Genomic DNA, 25,046 nt, shown 5'->3' with positions numbered 1-25,046 from the left:
AAACGTGTTTAAGTGTAAGGAAAATGTATGCTTTTTGTGTTTCCCAAATGCCATATGGGTTTTTTCAGAGCATGCAGCAGTACTGTTGACTGGGGAAAAAATAAACAAATAACCCACACTAACCTTTCCATTTCTCTTTTCCTTTTTTATCTCAGGGAACTTTGGCACCTCTAGACAACCTTTGGGGAGTGGCACCTGACGCTTGGTGCCCCTTGGATCCATGTGCCGTGTGCGTTGTGCTGTGAATACCTCCCTGTAGTCACTGCTTCATTAGTGACAGTATGGACCAATGCACAGTATTTATCAAATGGTACCTGAGGTCCCTTAGGATTAGAGGGAAGCACACCTAATCCTCTCAGGGGTGCCTGCCAACAGGACAAAAGGGTAATGTGTGCATTGTTCAGAGTTCCCTAAGTGAAGACCCCAGTGGTGGAAAAACTTAGCTGAAAGCTGTGCGAGCTACAGCAATTAACCACTGCAGTAACAGATGTTCTACAGGGAAACTGTGTGCGAGGGGGTTAAGCATGTTTTGATTTCGAATATGCACTTGGGCTAACACATCCTTCCCCCTAATGGAAATCATCTGGAGGATGCTCTGGAAGGCATTCCTTTCCACGGCCGACGTGGAATTGTTTTTCCTTGAGAAACCAATACATGCTTTGTCAACTGGGAGAATGACTTGGGTTTCCTGTGCAACCTGGCTCTCTCTTGAATCTGCGGAGTTGGTCTTTTCCAAAGTATTTACGGTGCAGCCGCAAGCAAGCTTGGGGCTGGCTGTCTTCAAGGGTGTTTTCTCCAGCTACCCCTCTCTCGGCTCTGCCAATTATGTGCCACTTTGTCTTGGTGCTATGATTGCTTTCTTCTGAGAGGGAAATTCCTCTTTCATCAGTATGGATGCACTGTTTTCACACACTGCAAGCGCCGTGTTGCTGTGTCAGTCATCCTATGAGGACCAGTTTCGGAGGAGCAGGGCTGACGAGCTGGCTGCGGATTGGCCGCCCACCACTGGGAGGGCCCTGTCGGGAGGAAGGGCTGCAGCTTACAGCAACAGAGTTTAGACTGTCTTTGCTTCATCATCTGAAGGCAAAATTTTCCAGATACGGCAGACGGCTCGCAGAGTACAATACACAGGGAATGAGGACTATTTACATGGAAATTTCTTCCTCATGATGCAGCGGAGAAGCCTCGGCCGCCTGATTCTTCCAGATGTTCCCGGGGTTACTGTAAAAGGGAAAAAGAGGGACAGCTAAACAGGGTAAGAGAATCACCCCCCCCCCCCTTTTTGAATGTTTAAAGAGTTTGCTGCAGTATGCTGCATTCCATGTGTGTTGCTTAGGGAAGCCAGGGAAACCGGATTCCACTAATTCAAATGTAATACTTGCAGGGGACTCTGGAGTTTTACGTAACATTCGGATTTGGGAAAAAGAAATGGCAAAGCTTGACTCTATGCCGCCTGTCTGGGGGTGAGGCATAAAACGAGTTTTTATTCGGAGAATAGATCTGTTTATTATTCCAAAGAACCATTTGAATTCTGGGGAGCGTGCTTATTTTCTTGCTATCGAAAATTTTCACACTGCCGTAGTTAACTCCCGAATAAATAAAGTTTACGTGGACCCTGTTCTTTGAGAAGGGGCTTGTAATTAAGAAGAAAAAGAAAACTTCGTGGCCGATAATCATCGGTCGGGTGTTCGGCTGAAAATACGTCTATTTATTAGAAATTAGGGAGCTACCTCGCTCTGTAATGCCACGGCTTTGAGTTTCAAAAGCACATTTTTTAACAAGCTAGCAAGAAGAGGTAGCTTTCTGACAAGTTTTCGATACTGTAGTTCAATGTTTACATTTCTTTTTCTGGCATGTCTGAGCCTTTGTTTCCAGCTTAAAAGTGGAACCATTATATTCAAAAGTAAAGCTGGGTTAATAATGCTTACTGCAATTATCTGATCTTTATGCATTTTTAATGAGAACACACAGCCAGCAGAATAATTTAATGAGGGCAGGCTAGCTTTTAAGGCTGTGTCTTCGCTATGCCGAACCATATCAACTTTCTTGCCGAGAAGCAGCAGGGAGAAATGATGGAGATTTATTTTTAACACACTTGGCCCAAGAGAAGGAAATGATATATTTGTTAAAGAATTCTTTCTGCCCTTTTCCGTTTTAAATTTCTGCCAGGCATGAGGAAACTGTGCTTTTTTGTTAGGCCTCGGAAGCATGTGTTTACAATAAATGTGTAACATTTTTAGAATAGTTAGCAAGCACTGAAGCGAAGAAAAAAAAAATCTGACTTGCCTAACCACTACCACCGCGAATGTTCTTCAGGAAACATCACTGTCCTTTTAAGAGACAAAGGTTAAGTGGGAAGATGTTTGTGGATTTGTTAATACGTGAATCTGGGGGGCTGATAAAGTAAAACAAAAAAAAAAAAAGAGGAGGGCTTGCTTATAATCTGTAAATAAGATGAAGTTTCTCCGGCTATCCTGACTGTTTTGTGAGGGCCAGTTCAAATATTCATTTAAGGAAGGGCAATGCCACGTAGATTCTTCTAGACCTACTGTTTTTACTTTCAAGGAGAAGTGCAGGACACTAGCCCAGAACTTCTGACGTCATCCCCCAACTATTTCTGCTGTGTGTTCTTTTATTCAGGCTTGTGGAGAGGAATATTGCTTTATGTCCTGGCCAGGAACATTCTGACTCTCACTTGGCAAGTCTTGAGTTATGTCTTCATATTTTAGCCTGGCCTTTCTAAACCCTAAAGCAATCTCCAGCATAAATAGGGCATCTTCTCCTACCTGCCTCACGTCGGGCGGGTCTGAGCAGGTTCTCTGCAGGGTTCTGGCTGTGCTGGCAAGAAGCCCTGGGGAGCAGAGCACGGCTTTGCTTCTGGCCCAACTCCCCCTGGCACAGCCCAGTGCGGCCACCTGGGTGGACAGTGCCTGTGGCCTCCTTCCCAGTTCCCCTAGAGCCACTATTTAGGACCAAGGTTAGGCCACCAACTTCGTGGCTGATCGTGGTGGCAGGAACAGCTGCTTTTCCATAAAGAGCACCATGTCCTAGTGCAGATGGGCTGAAGGAAGGAAAGTCCAATACTGCAGGCTGATAATCCATGTCACAGGTGGTAACCTTGGTCATAGAGATCAGGCGAAGGTTAGTTCTTAATACAGGGCCTTTTAAGAGAGAATTTCCATCAGAACAGATTGGAGTTCTGGGGAGTTCCTGGTTCTAGTTGACATTTCCTTTCGTGCTGCCTGTGTAGCCTTAATAAGCCAGCATACACCTCAGTTTTTCTTTCTCTTGATAGAACTGAGTAATACTTGCTACACTTTCTCTCATAATGCTAGCATTTTGAGAGGCCTTGACCTTGTACCAAAAAAAAAAAAAAAAAAGTCGTTTGTCTCTTGCTACAATGAGCTATTTAAAGTACAAAGGGTAAAAACCTCTGTATTAACAAAACTGTTGGCAAATGCCTTAGGGTATTAAGATAGTCGTATTTCCAGAACACTTCACTCTACTTCGTGCTCATGTCAATTTTCTAGGGATATTTATTCTTAGACCAACAAATAAAATTTCCGAGGAAATCAGAGCGTCGGTGCTTGCATTTTCTCCATCGATCTGGTATAGTATACTAGAAGCTGTGCCAACCAGAATATTTCTGACACAGGCCTTGTAGTGCCCAAAGCGTTTCGTGCTATTTTTGCTGTGACTTTGCATTACATTTGTGAAAGTGGAATGAATAAGAGAGAAAATAAGAGGAGGATATGCTTGCAAAATATACCGGTTATGTAGCTTTACTGGTTAACAGCCTGCCTCCTCTCTGCTAGTTGTTTTAATTTGCTGTTGCTATGGTGAAAACAAATCAATATCACATGGCTACCAGCCAGTCCCGCGCTCAGGGAGCGCCATCGAGATTCAAGATCAAGTACTCAAGATTCCGAGCAAGAACCGGGAGACGAGCGTTTAGATTTGAGTTTAAGAGAATTCCTGATGGTAGACTGACTAGGCTCAGTCTTGCAGGCATTCCCGCTCCCTCTCTTCCCGCACTTTCTTACCCATAACAAGAGAAGATGGAGAGGAAGGCATCGTGATCTGTTTACATTTTCCAAAATGACGAAACCTATCCACGCAGAAGTAGGTTGGCAACGTTGCAAGGGGTAAAGGATTCTGAGTAATGAAAGGTGGTAGATCTGTGGGGCATGTTGGTCGTTGAAGACATAGTTTGGGGGCCTTTAACATCTCCAGGTTCAGGGTCAGAGACAATTACTGCTGTCCTGGCAGGCTGAGAAATCTGGCAGCTCCAGGGAGCAGGTGGGCGGTGGGGGCGAGGGCCTCGGCAGGAAGGTGCGGGGTGTAAGCTATCCAGGCCAGCCAGGAGCAAAGTCGGGGAGCCGTAGGTCGAGTCAAGTCAGGCGAGCTCCGGAACCCCAGGGGCAGAGCAGCCAGGGTAAAGGGCCCTCAGCTCCTTGCACAAAGCAGGCCAGCAGGCCTAGCAAGGAAAGAGAGGAAGGGGCTTTGAAGGGAAGCCAAGGGGTCACGCCCCCAGGCAGCCTCTCTGGACCGGTCAACTGCATCTCAGCTGCATCGGATGGGCAGGGATCTCTGGCCGTGGGGAGCTGGGAACTTGGTATTTCACACTTCGGCTTTCTCTCGGAGGAACAAGGCAGGAAGACTTAGCTGGGCTTTGTAAATTAGTTACAATACTGTGTTTTCCTCCTGTCTCTTTTTTTTCTTTCTGTTCTTCCTTTCTTTTCTTTTCTTCTTTTTCTTTTCCTTAGGTCAGTTTTTTCTTATGTTTTGTTTTTTAATGTGCACAAACTGTTAGTTGCAGCTGTGGTAATATTCATTGTAAGGAGTCCAAGGTGGCATCATGGCTGGGTCTGCATCAGGCCTCCAACTGCTCTGCATTGTTTAGCTCGGGCTAGTCCCGCCTCTTGCTGAGAGTGAAAACAGGTGTGAAAGGTAAAGCCCTAGGCTTTCTTTTGTGAACCTGAGCCACAGGCCCGTGGACAAACTTTCAGTAGGCCTGCACCCCTCGACATGGCAGGAACGCCTGCTCATAAAAGTGGACCTACTGACTTACCTTAGGGCTCTGACAAAGAATGCATTGTCTAGGAGATGCTGGGTCAGGATATTCTATCAATCAGTCAACAAGTGTTTATTAAACACCTCTTGGGTTCTCTGGCTTTTGCTATTTGGTTAGAACGAGTCAATGACCTAATACCCGACTTAGTGTATGTGCAAAATAAGGAGGCAGAAAGAAATGATGCAAAGTTGTACGTTGTAAAGACTTTTATAGTAAATTTATTGGCTAACATTAATTTCGCATGAAGTATCAGGCATTCATTGTAGGTTTCAGACCGCTCTTGGTGTTTAGGGGGAGAATGAGGGAAGGATTTTGAGTTTTAAATGTCTCTATGTACTTTCTTCACCTCTGTTATGCTTCTCAGCATAAATGCTGTTTAAATAACATACAGAAATGTAAGAGGAACAACAGACAAATGGGAATGCTCTGAAAAATCCCAAATATGAGACTGCTGAGAGCAATCGCCCAGTCTCAGCCAGCCGAGATTCAGCCCCGAAGTGATTGGGGAACATGGATGCGTCATCTAAAAAGCCTTAAACACCAGTCACCAAAAGGAAATACTAGACCCTCTCCCACACTCCTGAGCCTCGGGTAACTGGGGAGCCCCTGATGCAATTATCTTGCCATTCCCAATCCCAGCAAGGAAACCTGATTCTCGACCCTGGAGGTTTAAACGTCCCCCTACGTAACTCTCCCCCACCCCCAAAATCAGTTACTTAAAAATATATATATACATAAATATATATGTATATATATTTCTCCCTTTAAACATAAACTTTTTGCTTTGTTTTTTAAAACATTTTATTCACTTATTTGAGAGAGAGAGAGAGAGAGAGAGAGAGAGAATGAGAGAACAAGCACACAAACCAGGGGGAGCGGCAGAGGGAGAAGGAGAAACAGACTCCTCAATGAGCAGGGAGCACGATGCAGGGCTCGATCCTAGGACCCCGGATTCATGACTTGAGCCGAAGGCAGACACTGAGCCATCCAGGCTCCCTCCCCCCCACCCCTTGTAAAATTCTAACATCTCTGTGTATTTTCTGAGTGTAAACAAGCTGCAAGGTTAGGGACCCAGTTTGTGGAGCGCTGAGAGGGCAGACCAGGATGTAAATGAGCCTAAGGAAGTCTTTTTAGTTATGAGTCTTGGCAGGCAGATGGGCAGTTCTAAGGTTTATGAGCATCTTTGTGAGCTGGCTGCTGTGAGAGCTTTGGGGGTGGTGAGCCCCCCTCAGAGGACAGAGAGAGGAGCCAGGAAACACCCAGCGTGGCAGGTCCTAGGTCTAAAGTATTTGCAATCCACAATCACTGGGGAACAAGATACTTACAAACAAGATAAGAATAGGTCAGCACACAAATGTCTTCAGAAGGATAATTAACATATGTATAGTTTCTTACACTTGACAAAGGGCTTTCACAGACATTATCTCAATTAACAGTTCAAAAAGAGGGTTTAAAAACCAGGAGCCTAAATTCAGAGCACTAGCTAAAGCTCCTGAAGAGAGGAGTTATACCCTGGATTAAAAACAAAACAAAACAAAACAAACAAACAAACAAACAAACACAAAAAAACCACACAAAAAATAAAAATAAACCCCCCCAAAACAAAAAAACTTTTATTCATTTTTATTTTTACTTATTTAGTTAAAGATTTTATTTATCTATTCATGAGACACAGAGAGAGAGGCAGAGACATAGGCCGATTTAGGACCCCTGGATCACGACCTGTGCCAAAGGCAGATGCTCAACCACTGAGCCATCCAGGTGCCCTATTCATTTTTATTTTGTCTGTGGTTAGATGACTTGAATTTTGAAGAGCAGGAAAAACTTCTAAGTGTCCCTGTTACATGTATGCATGTCACTGTCTCCTGTCCCCACAACCCCTTATAACTAGTACTGTAGGCAGTTTAGTTGCCAGGCAGAGCAAGAAGAGAGGTTGATTGGCTTTGCTTTCTCAGCTTGACTGCTCAGAAGGCATCAGGGGACAAAAGCTATACTGGCTTCCTGCTTCAACCTAGCGACGCAGTAGTAGCAAGGTGAGTTTGGTTATGGATGGCAAGGAGGTGTTTCTAGAACATAAAGTTTATTAATGGTTGCAAATGGCCTGTAGACCTGGGAAAAACCAAAGTCAAGAATGAAACCAAAATTCAAAGTACTGCATTTGCCCATGAGAGCATCTCATTGAGTCTTCCTATGCCTGTAGGAGGTCAATTATTTTTAGAAATCTCAGATATACCTGATATAGTTTACATTATAATGCAAAAATGTCGAGTGTAATAATAATAGTAATGTCTTACGTTAAATCATTCAATATAAATCATTTCCGTTTTTATCATCTCTTTAATAGTCATGAAATCCCCCTTTTGTCCCCATTTTATGAGTTAAACAAAAACTGAACTTGAGTGAGGTTAAGCAGTGTGTTAAAAAAAATTTTCAGTAGCCAAAAAGTAGAAAAGCTAGTCCTCAAAACTATAGGAATCTGTGCACATGACATTCAATGAGATAAAGCAATCTTTAAATGAAATCACCCTGTAGTCTGAGTTGAAGTTTTCTTGTAATGGATGTTGCATAGTGGATAGAGCCCAACCCAAGCAATTTGGGAAAGACACTAATGTTTTTAATTAAGATATTGAATTATTTTAAAAATCTATAAAATTTCTGGCATCCTAGATGTAAGCTTCAATTAATCAACTAAATAGTATTGGTGAAGCGTATATTCTATCAATGATTTACTGCTTGTAAATTTAAATGCTCTGGTAGTTCAGGAAAATAGAACTCTGTTTAGGCTGGGGTAGTAGATAACTTTATAGAGGAAGAGATGCTTCCTGTAGCTCTGAAAGGATATATTTTGTCCAATCAGTGGTTCTAAAGTGGAATGTCTATACCCCAAGCCTAGGTAGGGCAAGATTATTCACTAGGTGAGGAATAGCTGAACTTGCGTCTTATACATTATTTAGCTCATCCTTTTAAAATGTCAATTTTCATATGTGTTTGTATGTATATAGCAAATTAGTAATTGTTATGCAAGTATAACATTTATAAGTAAGTAACAACCTTACAACCGTTGTTCCTGCTCAAAAGTATTTTTCTGATATGGGGATATGTTCAAAAAAGTTGGGAGAGGACAGTAGTCAAAATCAGAGAGGGGAAGGTCATCTCCAGAGGGAGGAACAGCATGAGGTGATGTAGAGGCCATTGTGGAAACTTGTCCTTGGAGGACAAAGATGAAATATTGGGGAGCAGTGGGATATAGGTTTACTGGGGAAATCAGAATATGGAAGGTCTGAAGAGCTATAAGGAAGGGTTTAATTTTGTTACCGATAACATCACATCTAATGCTTTAAAAGTGCACAATTATGACTTGTAAGATAGGGCTAGAGGTTTGAAATTTTGTAACAAGCGATGCCACTGGCAAAAAACAAAAAAGCAAAATCTTTGGTAATATTCTAAGTTTGATGTGGGAAAGAGTTGAATTGGAAGAGCAGTGAGAGGATGGAGGGAGAAAGGGCAAATCCAAAAGGTGTCCTGAAGGGAAAGTAAGAGAAGATACTGAGAGCTTAGAAAACCCAAAAGGACCCTGGAGTTTCTAAAGGAGAAATATCGATGGAACCCTAAGAGAAAATTGGGGTAGATAGAAAAAGGGACCAACCAATAGGAATGCAGTGGAGAAATGGAAGGAGGTGATGAATTTTGGGTTCTGGTCATGGTGCTTTAGCTAATGGTGGGTCATCCAAATGGGCTATCCTGTAGACATTTGACAATGTAGGAATGGACAACAGCTTAGATGCAAGGTTTCAGATGTAAATCGAGGCATACCTGTGTTGAAATCATAATTGAGACCATGGATGCTCGCAACCTCCAGGACAAAGGGACCGTAACTGGAGACAGGCAGATGATCAAGGATGAGCCCTGGGGTAGGACTACCAGAGGCCTAGAAGAGAATAGGAGCTGGCAAAGAATCAAAAATATAAATACCCACAAAGGAGCAAAATTGTTAACCAAAAAATGAATACCAAGTCTCAACACCATGCCGCAGCCTGTGGTTCCATGGGATGACAGTGTAGCCTCCCACAATGCATTATCCTACTGTACATGGTTTACCCTCTCTGGCAGGAGTGCTCAAGCCATGGCCCTTTTGAAGGCAAATATTGGTTCACTATCGTGGTGAGAGTCACAGAATGTTGGGTGGAGGGGGCTGCCTGGGTAGTTCAGTCAATTAAGCATCAGACTCTTAGTTTCGGCTCAGGTCATGATCTCAGGGTCGTGGGACCAAGCCCGCACCCCCCCCCCTGCCCCCCGCTCTGCATTCAGTGCAGTCTGCTTGTCCCTTTTCCTCTGTTCCTCCCCCAACCCCCAATCTCTCTCTCTCTCTCTCTCTCTCTCAAATAAACAAACCTTTTTAAAAAAGGAATATTGGATGGATAAGGAAATCTTTGTAGCTGTATTTATATACAATTGACTTTTTAAAAAGTAGATTTTCAGTGATAACCACAATTTATTGTGTTTTAACACTTCAAACCAGCAGTTATCAAGACTTCAGCATCTGTATCTTGAAATACACATTTTGGGGTGGTGTTACTGGTTAGAATGGGAATTCCAGAGTGGTTGGAGATTTCCCTGGACACCAGTCATCCTAGTCTCACAGCCCCAGAGGTCCATTTATTCTTGAATCTTGCAGGTCTCTACTGAACCAGCCATAAGGACTGCTCAAGAAAATGAGAAAGCCCTCAAAGTGGGCAAATGGTGGTTGTCCTCACACCAGCTACCTACAGCGTGTAAACCACAGAGCCCTTCTCAAATTTCCAGGTGCATAGGGAATCACCTGGGATCTTATTAAAAGTTAGATTCCGATTCTGTAGGTGGGGAGGGGGGCCTGAGATTGTGTATTTCTAACAAGCTCCCTGATGATGAACACCCTGTTCATCCACAAGGCTCTAGAACACGATGGTAGCTTTGCTGGCATAAATGTGGATGGCAGCAGACCACTGGGTCTGGCACAGTTTTAAAGGGGGGCTCCATAGGTCTGGAGGCCAGGACCTACGTCCTTGACACACTAAGACTTTCCAGGCTGCCCAGGCTCAGAATGGGGTGAAATTGAACTGACTTATCCCATGAGCCTTGCCCCAAAGCCTCTGTGGTCCAGGACGAAGGGCGGGGACTTGAGTGGTTTCCTGCGCGTCTGTGGCCACGGGGGCGGCTGGTCCTTGGATGTCTCCCATGCTCATGCTCGCGATGGCGGCCTTCTCTCTGGACAGAGACTCTGTTTCCCTGAGAGGATTGCTCACCGTCTCCAGGGACGGCTAGCGAGTTTATTTACATGTTTGTTCTGGAAATGCTTTTCTCCTATGAAATCTATGTGTTCAAAAGCAACCTTAGACTCTTTTTCCTCTGGACAGTGGCCAGGACAGGGGCCTGGGAGTCTCGCGTGGGCCCCTCCAGTCCTCATGCCCTCAGTGCGTCAGTTCAGGGAACACTGACAAGCTCCTCATTTCCCTCGATGGTGCAGATAATGCCGTTCCCCCCTCATTTTCTTCAAAGAGTTGCAAAGAGTAGAGAGGAAAGGGAATATGCAGTTAAAATCGCATCTGTTTAAAAATCCTAGTTTTGGGCAGCCTGAGTGGCTCAGTGGTTCAGCGCCTGCCTTCGGCCCAGGGCGTGATCCTGAAGCCCCGGGATCGAGTCCCACGTCGGGCTCCCTGCGTGGAGCCTGCTTCTCCCTCTGCCTGTGTCTGCCTCTCTCTGTCTGTGTGTCTCTCATGAATAAATAAATAAAATCTTAAAAAATAAATAAATAAAAAATAAAAATCCTAGTTTTCACGTTTTGTGATACCAATGAAGATAATTTTAGAGGCGATAGCCGTCTAAGGTGGTAAGTTAAGGGAAATGTCCAACGGACTGTGGACAGTTTTATATGTCACTACAAGTTTTCCTCCTTGTTTTGTGTCCATCTGTGTTCCTTCCTCGAGCGTTTCATTTTCCTGTGTGTCCCACATGTGGCCTTTCTCCTGGGCCAGAAGTTTAGCTAAACTGATTGAGAGGAAGTCCTCCCTGTCCAGATGCCCGTTCACTTCACACACAGATGGCCAGTGTTTTTATGCATTTTTAATTTACCAATAACCTTTTAGGAATGAAAGGAAACAAGTGTCTATTGAGTTTATTGAGCGCCTACTATATGCCAAGCTCTCTGCCAAGAGCTTTATGTTCAGGGACTCAGTTAAGGCTCTTTCTGAAGAACAGAAAGTCCTGGGAGGCCGAGGTACTTGCGGAGGTCACACATGAACACGTGGCAGAGCCAGGGGTGAGACCCCACTCAGTGATCTCCAAACACCCAGGCCTTTTCCCATGGTGCTTCCTTAGGGGTTTGGAGAGAAAAGAAACTTCTCTTGCCTTTGCACATACTGCTGGCCAAACTCACTCAACAAACAAGCAGTTCCTGGTGTACTGTGCAGGCATGAGTTCAGTTCCAGCCAGGAGCCCCTCCTCGCAAAGGGACTTGGTAAATCACTGGGGATGGCTAGAGCTTTCTCTCCGTTACTCATTGTCATTAGTCGGCCTTCTTTTGACTCTTGCATCTCCTGTGTGTGTGTGTGTGTGTGCGCGCATGCGTGTGTGTAAGAAGCTTAAAGACCTAAAGATGTCAACTTATAGATACCTTAAATAGATAATACCATATGTAAAAGCCCATTATCGGCTGGAAGGCCTGTACTAACGTGAGAGGCGCTGTTCTGTAGCTCTGTATGCTCTGTGAGGATTCTTAGGAATCCCCCCTCCCATCCACTGCCTTCCCTCGGTGTGTCACCCGTCCTCCGCCGAGGCCTGCAGTGACTGTCACCGGCACCCCTGCGGACCGTCCCCATGTGCCCTGGCACATCCTGCTCCCGAGCTGGCCCACGGGCTCTCCTCTCTGCTGAGGCCCCTGGCATCTCTGGTAAAGGGCCTGCATAGATGCCCACTGTTTCTGGGGTTCCCTTCACACCTGGCTCTTAGAGGTAGAAAGGTCTGTTTATTTGCCCTTTTAGAAAGCCCCTCGCTCCAAGCCCAAAGTATCAGCTTCCTGGCTGCCACCACAAAGACCAGCCCCTCAGGAAACAAAACAAACCCTATCTCTAGTTTCCCTAGCTTTCCTTTAAAGTTGCTGTTGCAATGAGGCTGCAATTAAAAGTCAGGATCAAAGGGACTCACTGCCTCTGGGGCTGGGGACCCATCGAGAGCTTGGGTCTCCTTAACTCCTTACTCCCCATGACCTGATGCTCACCTGCCCTTTGGTTCCTCTGGTGTTTGGGTGTCGGGACAGACAGGGGGCTTGGGGAGACGGTTCAGAGCCCGCGGAGGGCCCCCCTCCACACACACACGCATGTACACACACACACACGAGAGTCTAATAGCCCCTCCTCCAGAGATCCACCCAACTGACAAAATCTATAAACATAAAATGCAAATCAGAGGGAATCCCAAATTGGGAGGAATTGGATGGATCATCTAGCATAATTCATATCGATCCTCTACCACAGCTCCAACAAGTAGGTTCTCAGTGCAGCTTTGCCTCTCTGTTGACTAGACCATCACTAGCTCAGAATGCTTACAGACCAGAACATTTTTTTAAAGATTTTATTTATTTATTCATGAGAGGCACAGAGAGAGAGAGGCAGAGACACAGGCAGAGGGAGAAGCAGGCTCCCTGCAAGGAGCCCGATGCGGGACTCGATCCCAGGACCCCAGGATCACCACCTGAGCCAAAGGCAGATTCTTAACCACTGAGAAACCCAGATGTCCCCAGATCATAACATTTTATTATAAAATTCATCCTTGTCCTGAAATGAAATGTGAACGTCCAGTGACTTTCACTCCCAGCCCTCATTTGGGCTTTTGGAGTGACCCAAATGCCTGCCTCTTCACAAATTCACCGACCACTATCAGGCATCCTCTGATAGGAGCAGTTGACAACTCCCTTAGGCTATAATACTTTTATTTATGCAACTTAAGACACTCTGAGTTTCTCTTGTGGACCATATCACTATCTTACTTGAACTTTGAACCAAGTAATAGAGGTTCAACAGAACTTCCTCACCAAGTGATAGAGGAAGGGGTGGGGTACTTCGTGTCCCTAAGCTCTGTACAGGCCTGAGCACAACGGAGAAGAGCTGCTGGGTGGAGGCAAAGTGAGGAAGGACGGATGTCTTCCTCGGGGATGGGGAATGCTTTCAAAGTGTCTTCAGTCCCAACAATAGGCCGCAGATGCCTTTGGAAACACCTGGCAAGATGCTGGACATTGACTTGCAAAACCCATAGGATGATTGATAGGTAGATAGATTTAGATGGACATCTATGTATACAGATAGGTAGAGATAGAGTTTAATAACTCATATACTACATAGATACAGATTTAGATTAATATGTGTAGATAGAGATTAATATTTATAGATACAAAGATAGCTAGAGATTTAAATTAATATATTATGTAGTTAGATTAATATATACATAAGCTAGATAGTTATATACACAGATATACACTTTAATGTATATCCTTGCAGCAACAGATACAGTCTAGTATATATGCAGATACAGATAGATAATCCACCCCCTTTGAATACCACACTAAAGCAGTTTTCAGAGATCAAGTACGGGTTGTGGGTGTTCTTTGTTGTTTCTGTTTTTTCAGCTCAACAAAACTGTGATCATTGTAGCCGGGGCTCCCAGTCCTCCTGGGTTCCTCTGTGGCTCTCAGCACAGTCCTCGACAGCTTGGAGACCCACTCCGCCATCAGTAGATGCCAAGGTCACTAGAGGAACGAATTAATCCTGGCTCCCATCAGCAGTGGCTGCACTAACCTGCCCTCCTTCCTCCGACAGGGAGCAACCAGGAAGGATTTTCTCCCTGGGTTCCGCAGGGGCGGGGGGTTGGGGTGGGCCCACTCAGGGCCACCCTGAGCAAACAAAGGAAGGGCTGGCCAACGACTTCCCGACTAGCTGGCCAGGTTTCCGTCTAGAGAAAGCCCTGTTCAGAGGCTCTCAGACTTGAGTTAAGAAAGCCTCCCCCCCCTTTTTTTTTTAATAATAAATTTATTTTTTATTGGTGTTCAATTTGCCAACATACAGAATAACACCCAGTGCTCCTGGTTTTGCTTAGGAGAATTCTCAGGTTGAAATTTAACCGAAAGCTCCCCAAGCCCTGTCTCTGCCTTTTTTTTCCCCTCCTTTTTACTACTAGTTTTATTAATGTCCCTAAACCCAGCCAGCACTCTCCTCCAAGCTGAAAATTTGCCTTCTTAATTAAAACTACAAATTTTCTAGCTGACCACGAGGGAGCATACATTTTTCCCCCCTCCGGGTAAAATTTATGTCTCAGAACCAAGACCAATGCTAAATAATTGATCAGAAAAAATAATTGAGAGGAGTGACTATTTTTGGAAACATTGACAGCCAATAACCCAAGATGGGAAGTTGGAGAATGTCGCTGTTTAAAGCATCGTGGAGACCAGAGTTAATATCCGCCTCCTTTGCCAGATACATGTTGGGTCTTGAGTTGATGGTTCTGCGCCTGTGGATTTTTACTTGATAGTCTGGTCTTTTCCTTCCAAGCCCGAACAATTGGTGCAGAGAGCCGAGGAAGCACCCACGTGGGAGCACGGAGTCCCCGTCTTGGATCGGCCAGGGCAGTTCTGTTTCAGCCCTATGGCCCTCCGTGGCTCGCCCGCGGACCCCCAACCCCCAAAGCTGCCAAAGCAGGGGGGCCCTCGGCATGGGGATGGGCTTCCCTGTACAGTTTGGCAGAACCCAGCAAATTCTGGAGTTAGGTTTGTGACACTCTCCATCTTGCTCACTGGCTAAAAACAGAAAAACACACACACACACACACACACACACACACACAACAAAATCAAAACCATATGTTCCACACAATATCAGGCTTCTAGAGAACACTGTGCCATTAAATAATCACCATCAACCTATGCACATACTTGAAGGCTACGGGAATAGGAGCCAAGCAGCCCCCGCCTCGGCTGAGGCAGGTAGAGAGGGACGATTCTGTTCCCTTCCTTTCTCAAAATGACATGTCGTTGGAGCTCTTTCAGCTTTAATGGGGGACGCAGAAAGAGACTGCATTTACTGACTTATTTCCCTTCTTTCCATCTTCCTTCTTCCCCTCACATTTTCAGGATTGAAAATTAGAAACACTTTTCTCCTACACACAAAATTACTCTCTCTCTCTCTCACACACACACACATACACACACTTTTTTTTTTTTTTTTTCCTTCCTGCTTTGAAATGGCAGTTGCTGCCAGAAAAGGCTTCTCAAAGAACACATTGCTGTCCTGGCCAGAACAGTCAAAGGGTTCATTTAAAATGTAGCCAGCTAGTGAGAGGTAGTAGCTAGTTCAAGAGAGGGGTCACCCTTTGGGGGCTCAAGAGAGGGGCTTCCAGGGTCCTGTTCAGCCTGGGTGTGGGTCACGCAGATGTGTTCACTCTGTGAAAATATAGTCAGCTGGACACTTCCTTTCTGTTCCTAATACAATTTAAAAGGTAGCTGGCTACCTGGCACCATCTCTCGTAAGATAAAGGGAAAGCTAGTCAGAAGGGGCCCCCGTATACTTTCACCTTACAGCCTCCTCTCCTTACCTGCCTCTCCTCTCGTACTTTCTGGGCTCCAGCTGGGAGCAGTGGGGCTCCATTCCCACTAATGACAAGGTCTGTGAAGCACCAGAGCATCCTGCCCTCAGGGCCAGTGGGGAGTTAATGCTTCAAATTCAGACTTGAAAAGGAGATCATCACTGTTAAATAAGAAGGATAATAATAATGCCACTTTGGTCATAGTGTGCAAAGCATGTCCTTTTCTGTGTGCTGACATTTTATGTTTTACAAACCCCTCCAAGTTTTGCTTTAAGTGTTTTGGGGTTATTTTTTTTATCCTGTTGAACAAACAAGACTTGAGGTGGGGGAAGGAATCCCACAGGGCCTGCAGATGACGGTACCCTTTGCCCTTTCTTGCTGTGTCACCCTGGATTCGTGGGAGTCCATATAAGTCAAGGGAATGCAGGTCTCAAAAAGTAAGTAAGGGTGACTAAGGATGGCAGGAATGTGAAGCTTGCAGGTCATCAACAGGGATTTGAATCCTGGGTTCCCCTCCTTATGATGAACAAAAGTTGCCAAGTCATGTGGAACTTTGATCTGGTTGGCACAAGTCCAGGTGATGGTGCCATGTGTTAGGATTTTGATAAAGATTCGGGGCAACAAGATACCGGAAGTGCCGCGCACACAGTGAAAGCCCCGTGTCATTGGGAAGGGGCCGATGTCTGTTCATCTTCACCTGTTTTGCTGGGGCAAATGCATTCTACTTAGTGAAGTTTCCTTCCTGCAGCAGAAAACTTTGCAGGAAAAAATAAAGAGTACTGTGTGAAAAGTTGAAAGAGTCTATCTTAAATTTTCCTCATTTCTCTTCCTCTCGTGGAATTTATGCTCTGGTAGGACAGATAAGATGTAAATAAATGGCCACGATGAAGGTAATCCATGCCACAGGGTCAATAGATTCCTGCTGTCCAGGTGAGGCAGGGAAATCTTCCTGGAGGAGACAGCCTCTGACATGCCCTATAGAGGAAAGCAAGACCACACAGTGCCTATACTTAGAAAGTACCCATGCAGGTTTCCCTGGAGCATAGGGCACAGCTAAAATGCCTGGCATGGTTGTGTCTTGATTATGGAGGACCCTGAATGCCAAACTTTGAATTTTGAACTTCATTCCAAGTGCAACAAAGAGCCACCAAATGTTTGTGAACAGGTGTGTGGGGCAGTCAGGCACTGCTTGGGGAGATAATTCTTTTGGGGGGCGGGGAGGGGAGATAATTCTGTGAGCATAGTTTATTATTTTTTTTTAGATTTTATTTATTTATTCATGAGAGACATAGAGAGAGGCAGAGACACAGGCAGAGGGAGAAGCAGTTTCCCTTTGGGGAGCCCGATGGGGGACTCGATCCCAGGACCCCAGGATCACGACCTGAGCCAAAGGCAGTTGCTCAACCATTGAGCACCCAGGCGTCTTGTGAGCACAGTATAGAGCTGAGAACTGAGGGCACCCAGGGAGTCATGAAGAACAGAGTTGGGATAGTGGTGACCAGGATCTGGCAGGAGGCCATGCGCTGGTTCCCAAGGACAGGGCAGGGCTCGGGGAAGCCAAGGAAAAGGGAGGGAGTGCGGGAGAACCTGGAGACCATGGATTTAGGTGACAGAAACATTTACAACACCAAGGATAGATGCACACAGGAGGATGAAGGGGAAGATAGGTGATTGATTCTGATCATTGGAAGTTTGCAGTTGGAATGTTCTCACGGAAGTATAGCTCTAGGCTTTCCGTAGAGTACAGAGCGAGATGTACATTTGGGACTCATCCACAAAGGAGTGGGATTTGAAATCATAAAGGAGTTTGAGGTAGCTAAGGAAGCAAGTGTGATATAGAAAATGGTTGCTGGCACAGCCTTGGGGAATGCTTACATTTAAGGGGATTTCCTAGACACATTCCCAGTGGCATGGAAGCCCAGAGGGAAGAGCCTTGCAGAGACAGCAGGTGTTCCTTGGGACAGGTGTGCAGGCCTTGAGGCATCTTTCAATGCCTTAGGATCTGTGAGAAACGATCGTGCTATTCACCGTGTCCTAGAAAAAACATGGGTCGGTGATGTAATACAGATGCATACTCGGTTTTCCTCAAGCAGGTGATAATGGGAACCAAGTGAAGATGAGGACTGAGCCTGGTACCCTGACCTTTGGGAGACACCTGGAGAGTGGTGGCTGGGAGGTCGAAAGGCAAGGTGCCAGGAGAGAGGAAGCAAAAACATTCAGAGGGTGTGGAATATTTAGAGCAATCAAAGGGGTGATGGAGGGATGTGGAGAGGAATCGAGGCCAAGATGAGACTGTGTGGAATTGAGGAAGGGTTAGCTAGGCTGGCAGAGGGCACCTGGTGCAGCTTTGAGCCTGAAGAGGCTCCCGGGGATGGGATGAAACCACCGGGTTTTTGAAGATTTGTAGGAACAGGTGTGATTCTGCTATAACAGGAAAGGTGAAAATCATCCGATAAATTGGAAGGAAAGTGTAAGTTGAGGGCTAAATGCTTCTCCAGGGAGACTCCCAGAAGCCTTTGCCTTGAAATGAATCCTGCTCTATTCCAAATAACTGTAATAGGGAGGCCAACATACTGCATCACGCCCCAAATATTAATTAGAGATAGGCTTTACATCATCGCAGGCTTCCCCGTAATACAGCATCCGCTGCTTCTTTCTAAAGTGCTGTACCAGTGCTAGTTGCTGGTTAGTTGTCATTTTCCTTAGCTTTTGCCCTCATTTCACTGGAGCCAGCAAAAGGATAATCACAGGCCTAGCACTCTTCCTCTAAATAATAATCTGCCATGCGCTGGCATATAGATGCCACAGTAAGACTTCTTTGTCATAGCAATCCCCCAGCACTTTAAACTTGAACCTGGCAGGTAGTAGATGCTCAGTAAATGTTCCTGGAATGCAATGAAATGATGGGAGTGTCTTATTGCTGAGACAGGCATTTGTATAGATGGTTATTAGTGACGAGTCATACTTGCAGGAGCTCACAGTCCATCATCCACCCAAAGGCACCCAGAAGTTTCTATTTCAGATGAAGAGAGAATGCGTTCTTCCCCCCAGAGATTGTACACATGTCTGTGTAGCTGTACTGTAGTGTGGAAGAGAGGGAGCTAAGCCCTCGCCCCTACTGCCAGGGTTCTTTTTTGCACTTGGACGTGAGAGCAGAAGTTGGCTGCTGAAGGCAATGGGCAGTCAGAGACTAGAATAAAATGCATAAAGTAGGGAGTGATCTGGAGAACCCAACTTTTACAGTAAGCTTTAGTTGTTTAATTGCCGCAGGACAGATACTTCTGGCTGTGTTCAGCTGCACGGCGTGTACAGCACATCTCACAGAATGGAGTGACCTATTTATTTACCCTTGAGGGCCTCTTGAAAACTAAGTAAAAGACAAGTATGCCCACAGTCAAGGCCAGAATGAGCTCTTACAGCCACTGGGACAAGGTCATATTGCTCTGCTACATTCTCTGCCCCACCCAACTCCAGCCCCTGGAGAAGAAAGAAGTTGTGTTTTCCTTCCCAACCCATTTCAAAGCCCTTCACCAGTTACTCCAAATGTTGGTTTCGTTGGCTGCACAAACTCTCGGGAAGCTTCTTAGAAAAGCAGGCGACAGATTCTTAGGCCACGGCCCCTGAGATTCTCACTTGGGATGTGTGGGGCAGGGCCCAGGAACCTACATTTACTGCAGAAACAGAGTGATTTGAATATAAATGATTAACAGGCCTCTGGGAACAGGGGGCAAGAGACAATTTAAAGCCTGCATTCAAATTCTGGCTGCACCACGGACTAGATGGGCCATCTCAGGCAAACTTTAACACGTATTTGCATCCCAGGTTTTAAAAAAAAATGTATTTAATAATACCCAGTTCTCTAGGTGAGATTACATGAGATCATCTATGCCAAGAACTTTCTAGCCTGCACAAAATAAAAACTCAGTGTGTATTATCAGGATATAGATTTCTTTGGGTAAACATGAAGCTACTGTGAAATAAACCCCAAGTAATGCTGTGGACCCTCTGAACGACTCCACAAGGAGTAGAGACTCCACCATGCCCATCTCTGCAGTTCCTTAAAAGCCTTGTTATCATTCAAAAAGGCATCACCCGTTTTACCACAAAATGCAAGAAGGATATTCTACAAAATAATTTTATGCCAGACTTTTGGGAGCACTTATGTTTGGTAGGGGTGACAGTGACCAGAGGAATGCAGAATTCCCCCAGACCAGAGGAATGCAGTTGCTTTTGAAAACAAGAGGACCGGGCCACGCTTGGAAAGCTTCGTACAGTGCATGTGTGAAAATGGAGCACTTGACCCAGCTCCATGACAGTCCATGCCTTGAGCTGTTTTGGCACAGATAAAATTGATTCTGTCCCCACTCGGGCCGTTTTTAGGTCATTCAAGCAGATGGTAACTGGCTCACATTGGGACCAAACTCCTGAACTTAAACTTTTGGAAATGAATGAATAAAGGAACGAATTTCCTGTGGGGCCAAGAAATGCTCCTGACATCTGCCAGTCTGTCCCGACCTTCTGGTCCCTGGGGAAAGGTTGGCCCTTTGTGGCTTAGAGAACAAATAAGCGAGGATTGCTCCAAGGTGTTTCCTGCGACCGTGCACTCCTTCCTTCCTGGATGTAGTGACCCAGTTGCCTGTGTTGGGAGACTCGATATGGCACGTCCCTTTCTTCCCTCCGAGAACCCATCGACAGCAGAGATATTTTCACAAGTTAGGTGGCTACTGGTGCTCCAGGTCGTAAGGATTTGGGTCACACATAAACACAGAGGAAAGAAGTGTGGAGTCCGTTTATGTGATCAGCACACAGGGAGAAATAAGGACAGAAAAGTGAAAAAGAAATACAAAAATAGAGGAGGGAGTACAAAGAGAAATTTATGATACTTTGAGATAGAAACATCTCCGTTTCAGCTTTCAGTTGAGAAAGATTTCTAAATGTTTCCAAATCAAAGTATATCTGCAAATCTGCAAATCCATTGTGAATCATTTTCAAAATGCTCATTCCCTCCATTCAGATAGCACTGATTAAAATCCAACTGTGTGCCTAGTACGCTGATGCTCCGTAAAGCAAGCAAAACAAAGTTGATTGGTAGCCAGCAGTCGCAGCGAGGAGTTAGGACACACGTGTGCGTGCACACAGGTGCGCACTCTGAAGGCCAGTGGGGACCCCGCTGAGACGAACCCTGTTTGGATTGGGGGCCCCAGACACTTAATGCTCAGTCGAAAGCGCGCGAGAGAGGCCGTGGGAGTGCAACCAGTTGGGCCTGACTCCCATTGGAGTGAGTCTTGAATTGAGAAGGATGCCTGGATTTAGATAACTGCCAAGGAGAGCGGAAGACATCCCGTATCAAAGGAAACTGTTCAAACAAAAGCCAATAGGAGGAAATGAGCTCGTATTGTGTGCACACATGGGGTTCCACGGAAAGGAAATTGCCTGATTCAGGACACTTCCGATGCCTCCTGAAGCTAGCTACAAGAAAAGGCTGGGCCTGTGTTCCCACAACCTGGAGAAAGTGTCTTCCTCAACCCAGGGCTGGCTGCAGTGAAAAGGGTAGGATTTTTGCAGAACTACCTACATTCTTAGACTTTCAGAAACTTCAATTATAAGATGAGTCCTTAGGATCCCAAAAGGTGGTTCCTTGTGCTTTATGGTATTTGGATCTAGGTAAATGTGGGGAGCAAGGCACTTGGCTCAAATGTTCTGGTCTCTTTATGGGTAAAGCTCACTCATTCTTCAGGCTCCATCAGCCAGCTGAGGCACAGCCTGTGCCCATCTGGCAGAGTCACGTCTCTTCAGGGGGCCCTTTCTTGGCTTCCTGGGGTGGGCCAGGCCAACTGGAGTGAGGCTTCTTAATGGGCTCAGAGTGATTTTACATGCAGGCTGCTCAGCTAGACAACAGTGGCATCGACAGTCTTGCTACCTGCCATCTTCTGTCCAAAATACAATTCTGACCATGGGCTTTTGGTTCTCTAGGGTGCAGCCTGGTGCTGCCTGGTGCCCTAGGGGGAACACAGAAACAGGCATGACATTCCCAGTCAAAAGGACCTTAGGGTCTAGAAGAGGAGCATTCATTTCAGTAAACATCAGGAGAAATAGGAATTTCCCTGGCTCCGTGAGCCCCTGTCTGGGGTGGGGGAAGGGCACCTGTGAGTGGTTAAAAAAGCATGGAATGAGCAGGACTTGTGGGTTGTTTTCTTCCCTTTTGTGTGGCCTGATTGACAGTTTGAGTACAGTTAAGCTTGGATCTGTGGGGATGCTACTATAAGTGGCATGTATCATGGAGTCCTTTCCACTGACGTCATCCTCTGAAAGTGGTGCCTGCAGAAGGCAAAATGTGGGACCAGATAGGGCTCCATGCTGGTTGTGGGGCCCAGCAATGTGCTTCGGTGCCATCGTGCTCTCTCTCCCTCTGCCTCTGCCTGGACCCCCAGAGCTATGACATGCCTCAGGCGTCCGTCCTCCCCCCCCACCCCAGGTGACTGTCTGCAGCAGTGGCCGGTGGCCAGTGTGCCCAGTGGATGTAGGAGACAAAGTTGATCTGGAAACTGTGCTCCTCATATCAAGTTCCACTGTGGTTTAGGTAGATAGCTTTTCAGTTCACTCAGGAGGATGAAAAATTAGGGTCTTTAAATCATGTTCTAGCCAGACACAACAGCAACAAGGTCAACTCCAAGGACAAGAGGACTAGACAGAGGGGGGCGCAGGGGCTAGGAGGGTGACAGTGGTTCGCCAGAGCAGTGGAGATGCACCAAAGGGCAGCCAGCAAAGAAAGGCGAGAAGAGTGTCACAATCGCCTTTTAATTAGCACGTTCCTTCTAATTAGGGGCTTCTGAAGCTTATCAAGCCTCATCTATAAACTAAAACTAATAGGCAGTTAGGGGTTTTTTTGTTTCCTTTTTTTGTTTTTTTGGGGTTTTTTTTCTTTTTTCCTTCCTACCCTTCAAGGGAAAAACACATGAATTAAGATTTAATTTGCCAGCAAACAGCATAATGTGAATGCACAGACACAAAACTATTTTATTCAGCATGGATAAGGCTGGATATTTAGGGAGATTTTTATCCTCCAGCATAGATCTTGTTTTGTTAACATTCATCAGAAGCAGCAAGAAAAAAAGAGGGTAGAGTAAAAACTTCGCCGAAGATTCCTTCTTGTTCTCCTTACATCTCTGTCTCCCACAGCATCAAAAGGGCAGGAGAGGGAGCCACACCCTTCTCTTGGCCACGGCGTGGACAGTATTTTGCCCTCCCCGCTGGCTAAAAATGACGAAATAAAAACACAATTCATCTCACATGACATGGGATAATGGTGGTTTCAGAATTCCTCATAGTTTAAAGGCTGATTTACAGGATTAGGTCATAGAAATGCCTGTAAAATTCCAATGTGATTATTTAGTTATGTTCGGTTTGTTGCAAATATTTCACTACGCCCCGAGAAAAACCCCACTTGTGAAGATCTTTGTCATGAATTTAAGTTTGCTTGCCTGACTTTTTTTAGCTGTCCTGAATAAACGTGGGCTATAATTTTGAAAGCAACAAATTGAGGGAAACCCAAGGGGAAAGGAGGCCAGTGCCTAATAACGCTGCTGAATAAATCATGATCAGGAAAGCTAAGAAAAATCTGGAAACTAATAGAAATAAGTCAACTTATATTCAGGATGGTCCCACAAACCATTGAAGTTCGCCGAGAACTATGAAACTTTGGCTTTTTCATGTATTAACGGCCCTTTTGTGCCATTGTTTTACAATGTAGACCAGCTGATAATGTGCCTTGTTCCTCATTGACTTTGCAATCTCATTCTTTGCCACAAATATAATGGCCTGTTTGTTTTGCCGCTGATGCACACTGGCCAAAGAATCAGACATTTGTTTCATAGTGCTTGTTTTGAAGAAATCAGTTCTGGGTACATCTTTACACTGCCCATAAAAACAGAGGCTTATCTGGGTGAAAGATACCCCAGGTCTGCACTGGGGTGGGCATCCGTGTTTCCACCACTACAGAAAATGAAAATGAAATATAATAAAACTTCATTTCAATCTAATTACTAAAGAGCCTGAATTATAGACTATTCATGAAGATGTACACTTTTATTAATTATAACAACATACGGCAATTTGAACTGGCCGAGAGTATTTCTCATAATGGCTCTTAAGAAGTTCTTATTAATGAGGAAATAAGAATGATTTATAAGTAGTATTACAGGTATTTATATCTAAATGAATGGTAATGAAATGCCTAAGAAGGTTGGTCTCATAAGTAGGGTAAATAATCCCATTAGAACGATGTGAAGACTCTTAATTTATTCAGCAAGCACACCCCCTCCGTCCCCTTTTTTTCATAAGCAATTCAAAGGTGACCTTTAGCCTAGTCTGGGGGTGGCTTCAACTCACAAGGGAACTCTGATCAGTCGGTGGTGGCCGCCTGCCTGGAAACTTGTTTTGAGAAATTTTCCAGTGCCAAGTCTAGATTCATAGGCAGAAAGTACCGGGATTGATTAGTCATGCCTGCTGTGGACCGGCAAGGTGGGAATAGGAGTAATGAGTGCCCTCCCATTTGCTACCCCTGGCTGGGCAGTTCAGAAGTGCTGCACCGTTGGTGTTGTCACTGAGTCATCTCCAGAACAGCCTGCAAACTGATGGTAACTTTTCGGTGATGCTGGTAACAGTTGGTAGGTAGCTCCAAAATCCAGCAGCTGAAGCTTCTTTCTACCAGAATGGTAACCACTGAACTCCCTTAATTCATTTAAAACCCTGGGTAAGAAAAGTACACTGAATTTACTAAATGTAGCTATGGGAATGCATTTTTAATTTTTCCTAAGTTTGAAGTGCAGAATTATTTTTACAACCCTTCTTTCTACTGCATGTGATATTTGGGGAATGGAGTGCAGGATGCTGTTATGTGGGAATGAGCCCTTGGGAAATAGTATTTTGATATTTTGTTTTAATTTCATGTGTCTTTATTACATTTTTCACAAAGAAAGTGAACAGGGGCTTATTTCCCTTCACTAAAACAAATCTGAAACTCAGGGCCAGGGCTGCAGAGCTTCACAGTTTTCTTTTATTTCTAAGTTAAATAACAAATAACAAACAGGACAGAGGAAGGGAACTAACTCTTTTAAAGCACCTGTTATGTTTTAGGCACCTTGACAATTGCTTTCAAAATGTTACAAAACTTTTTTTCTTCTAAGTTAATGCTCCCAATTTCCCTGACAGATATGGAATATTGTCTCATTTTATAGATAAGAAGAATGAGGTTTAGGAAGGTTAGACCATTAGGTCAATATGAAGCTTAAATTGGAACCAGTTGCTAACACAGGCTGGAATTTCTGTGTGGAGTTCAGAATTTAAACATAAGCTACTTGTGCCAACT

At 45.1% G+C, this 25,046-nt stretch overlaps 1 protein-coding gene across 8 annotated transcripts in view; it reads left to right on the top strand.

Moving 5' to 3' along the window:
- The first annotated feature begins 946 nt into the window (after positions 1-946).
- Positions 947-25,046, top strand: part of MBNL2 (muscleblind like splicing regulator 2) — a 161,103-nt gene continuing 137,003 nt past the window's right edge. For 2 of the 8 annotated variants that reach the window (XM_041731161.1, XM_041731157.1), the window contains exon 1: positions 951-1,255. The gene's annotated coding sequence lies outside the window, so the exon portion shown is untranslated. Of the gene's footprint in view, positions 1,256-25,046 lie in introns of all 8 variants that reach the window. The other 6 variants (XM_041731158.1, XM_041731159.1, XM_041731162.1 and 3 more) reach the window with 6 other exon arrangements.

The sequence above is a fragment of the Vulpes lagopus genome, chromosome 16, assembly GCF_018345385.1.
Source record: "Vulpes lagopus strain Blue_001 chromosome 16, ASM1834538v1, whole genome shotgun sequence".
NCBI lineage: Eukaryota > Metazoa > Chordata > Mammalia > Carnivora > Canidae > Vulpes > Vulpes lagopus.
Note: the sequence above shows the minus strand (reverse complement) of the source record. Positions and strands in the feature narration are given on the sequence as shown.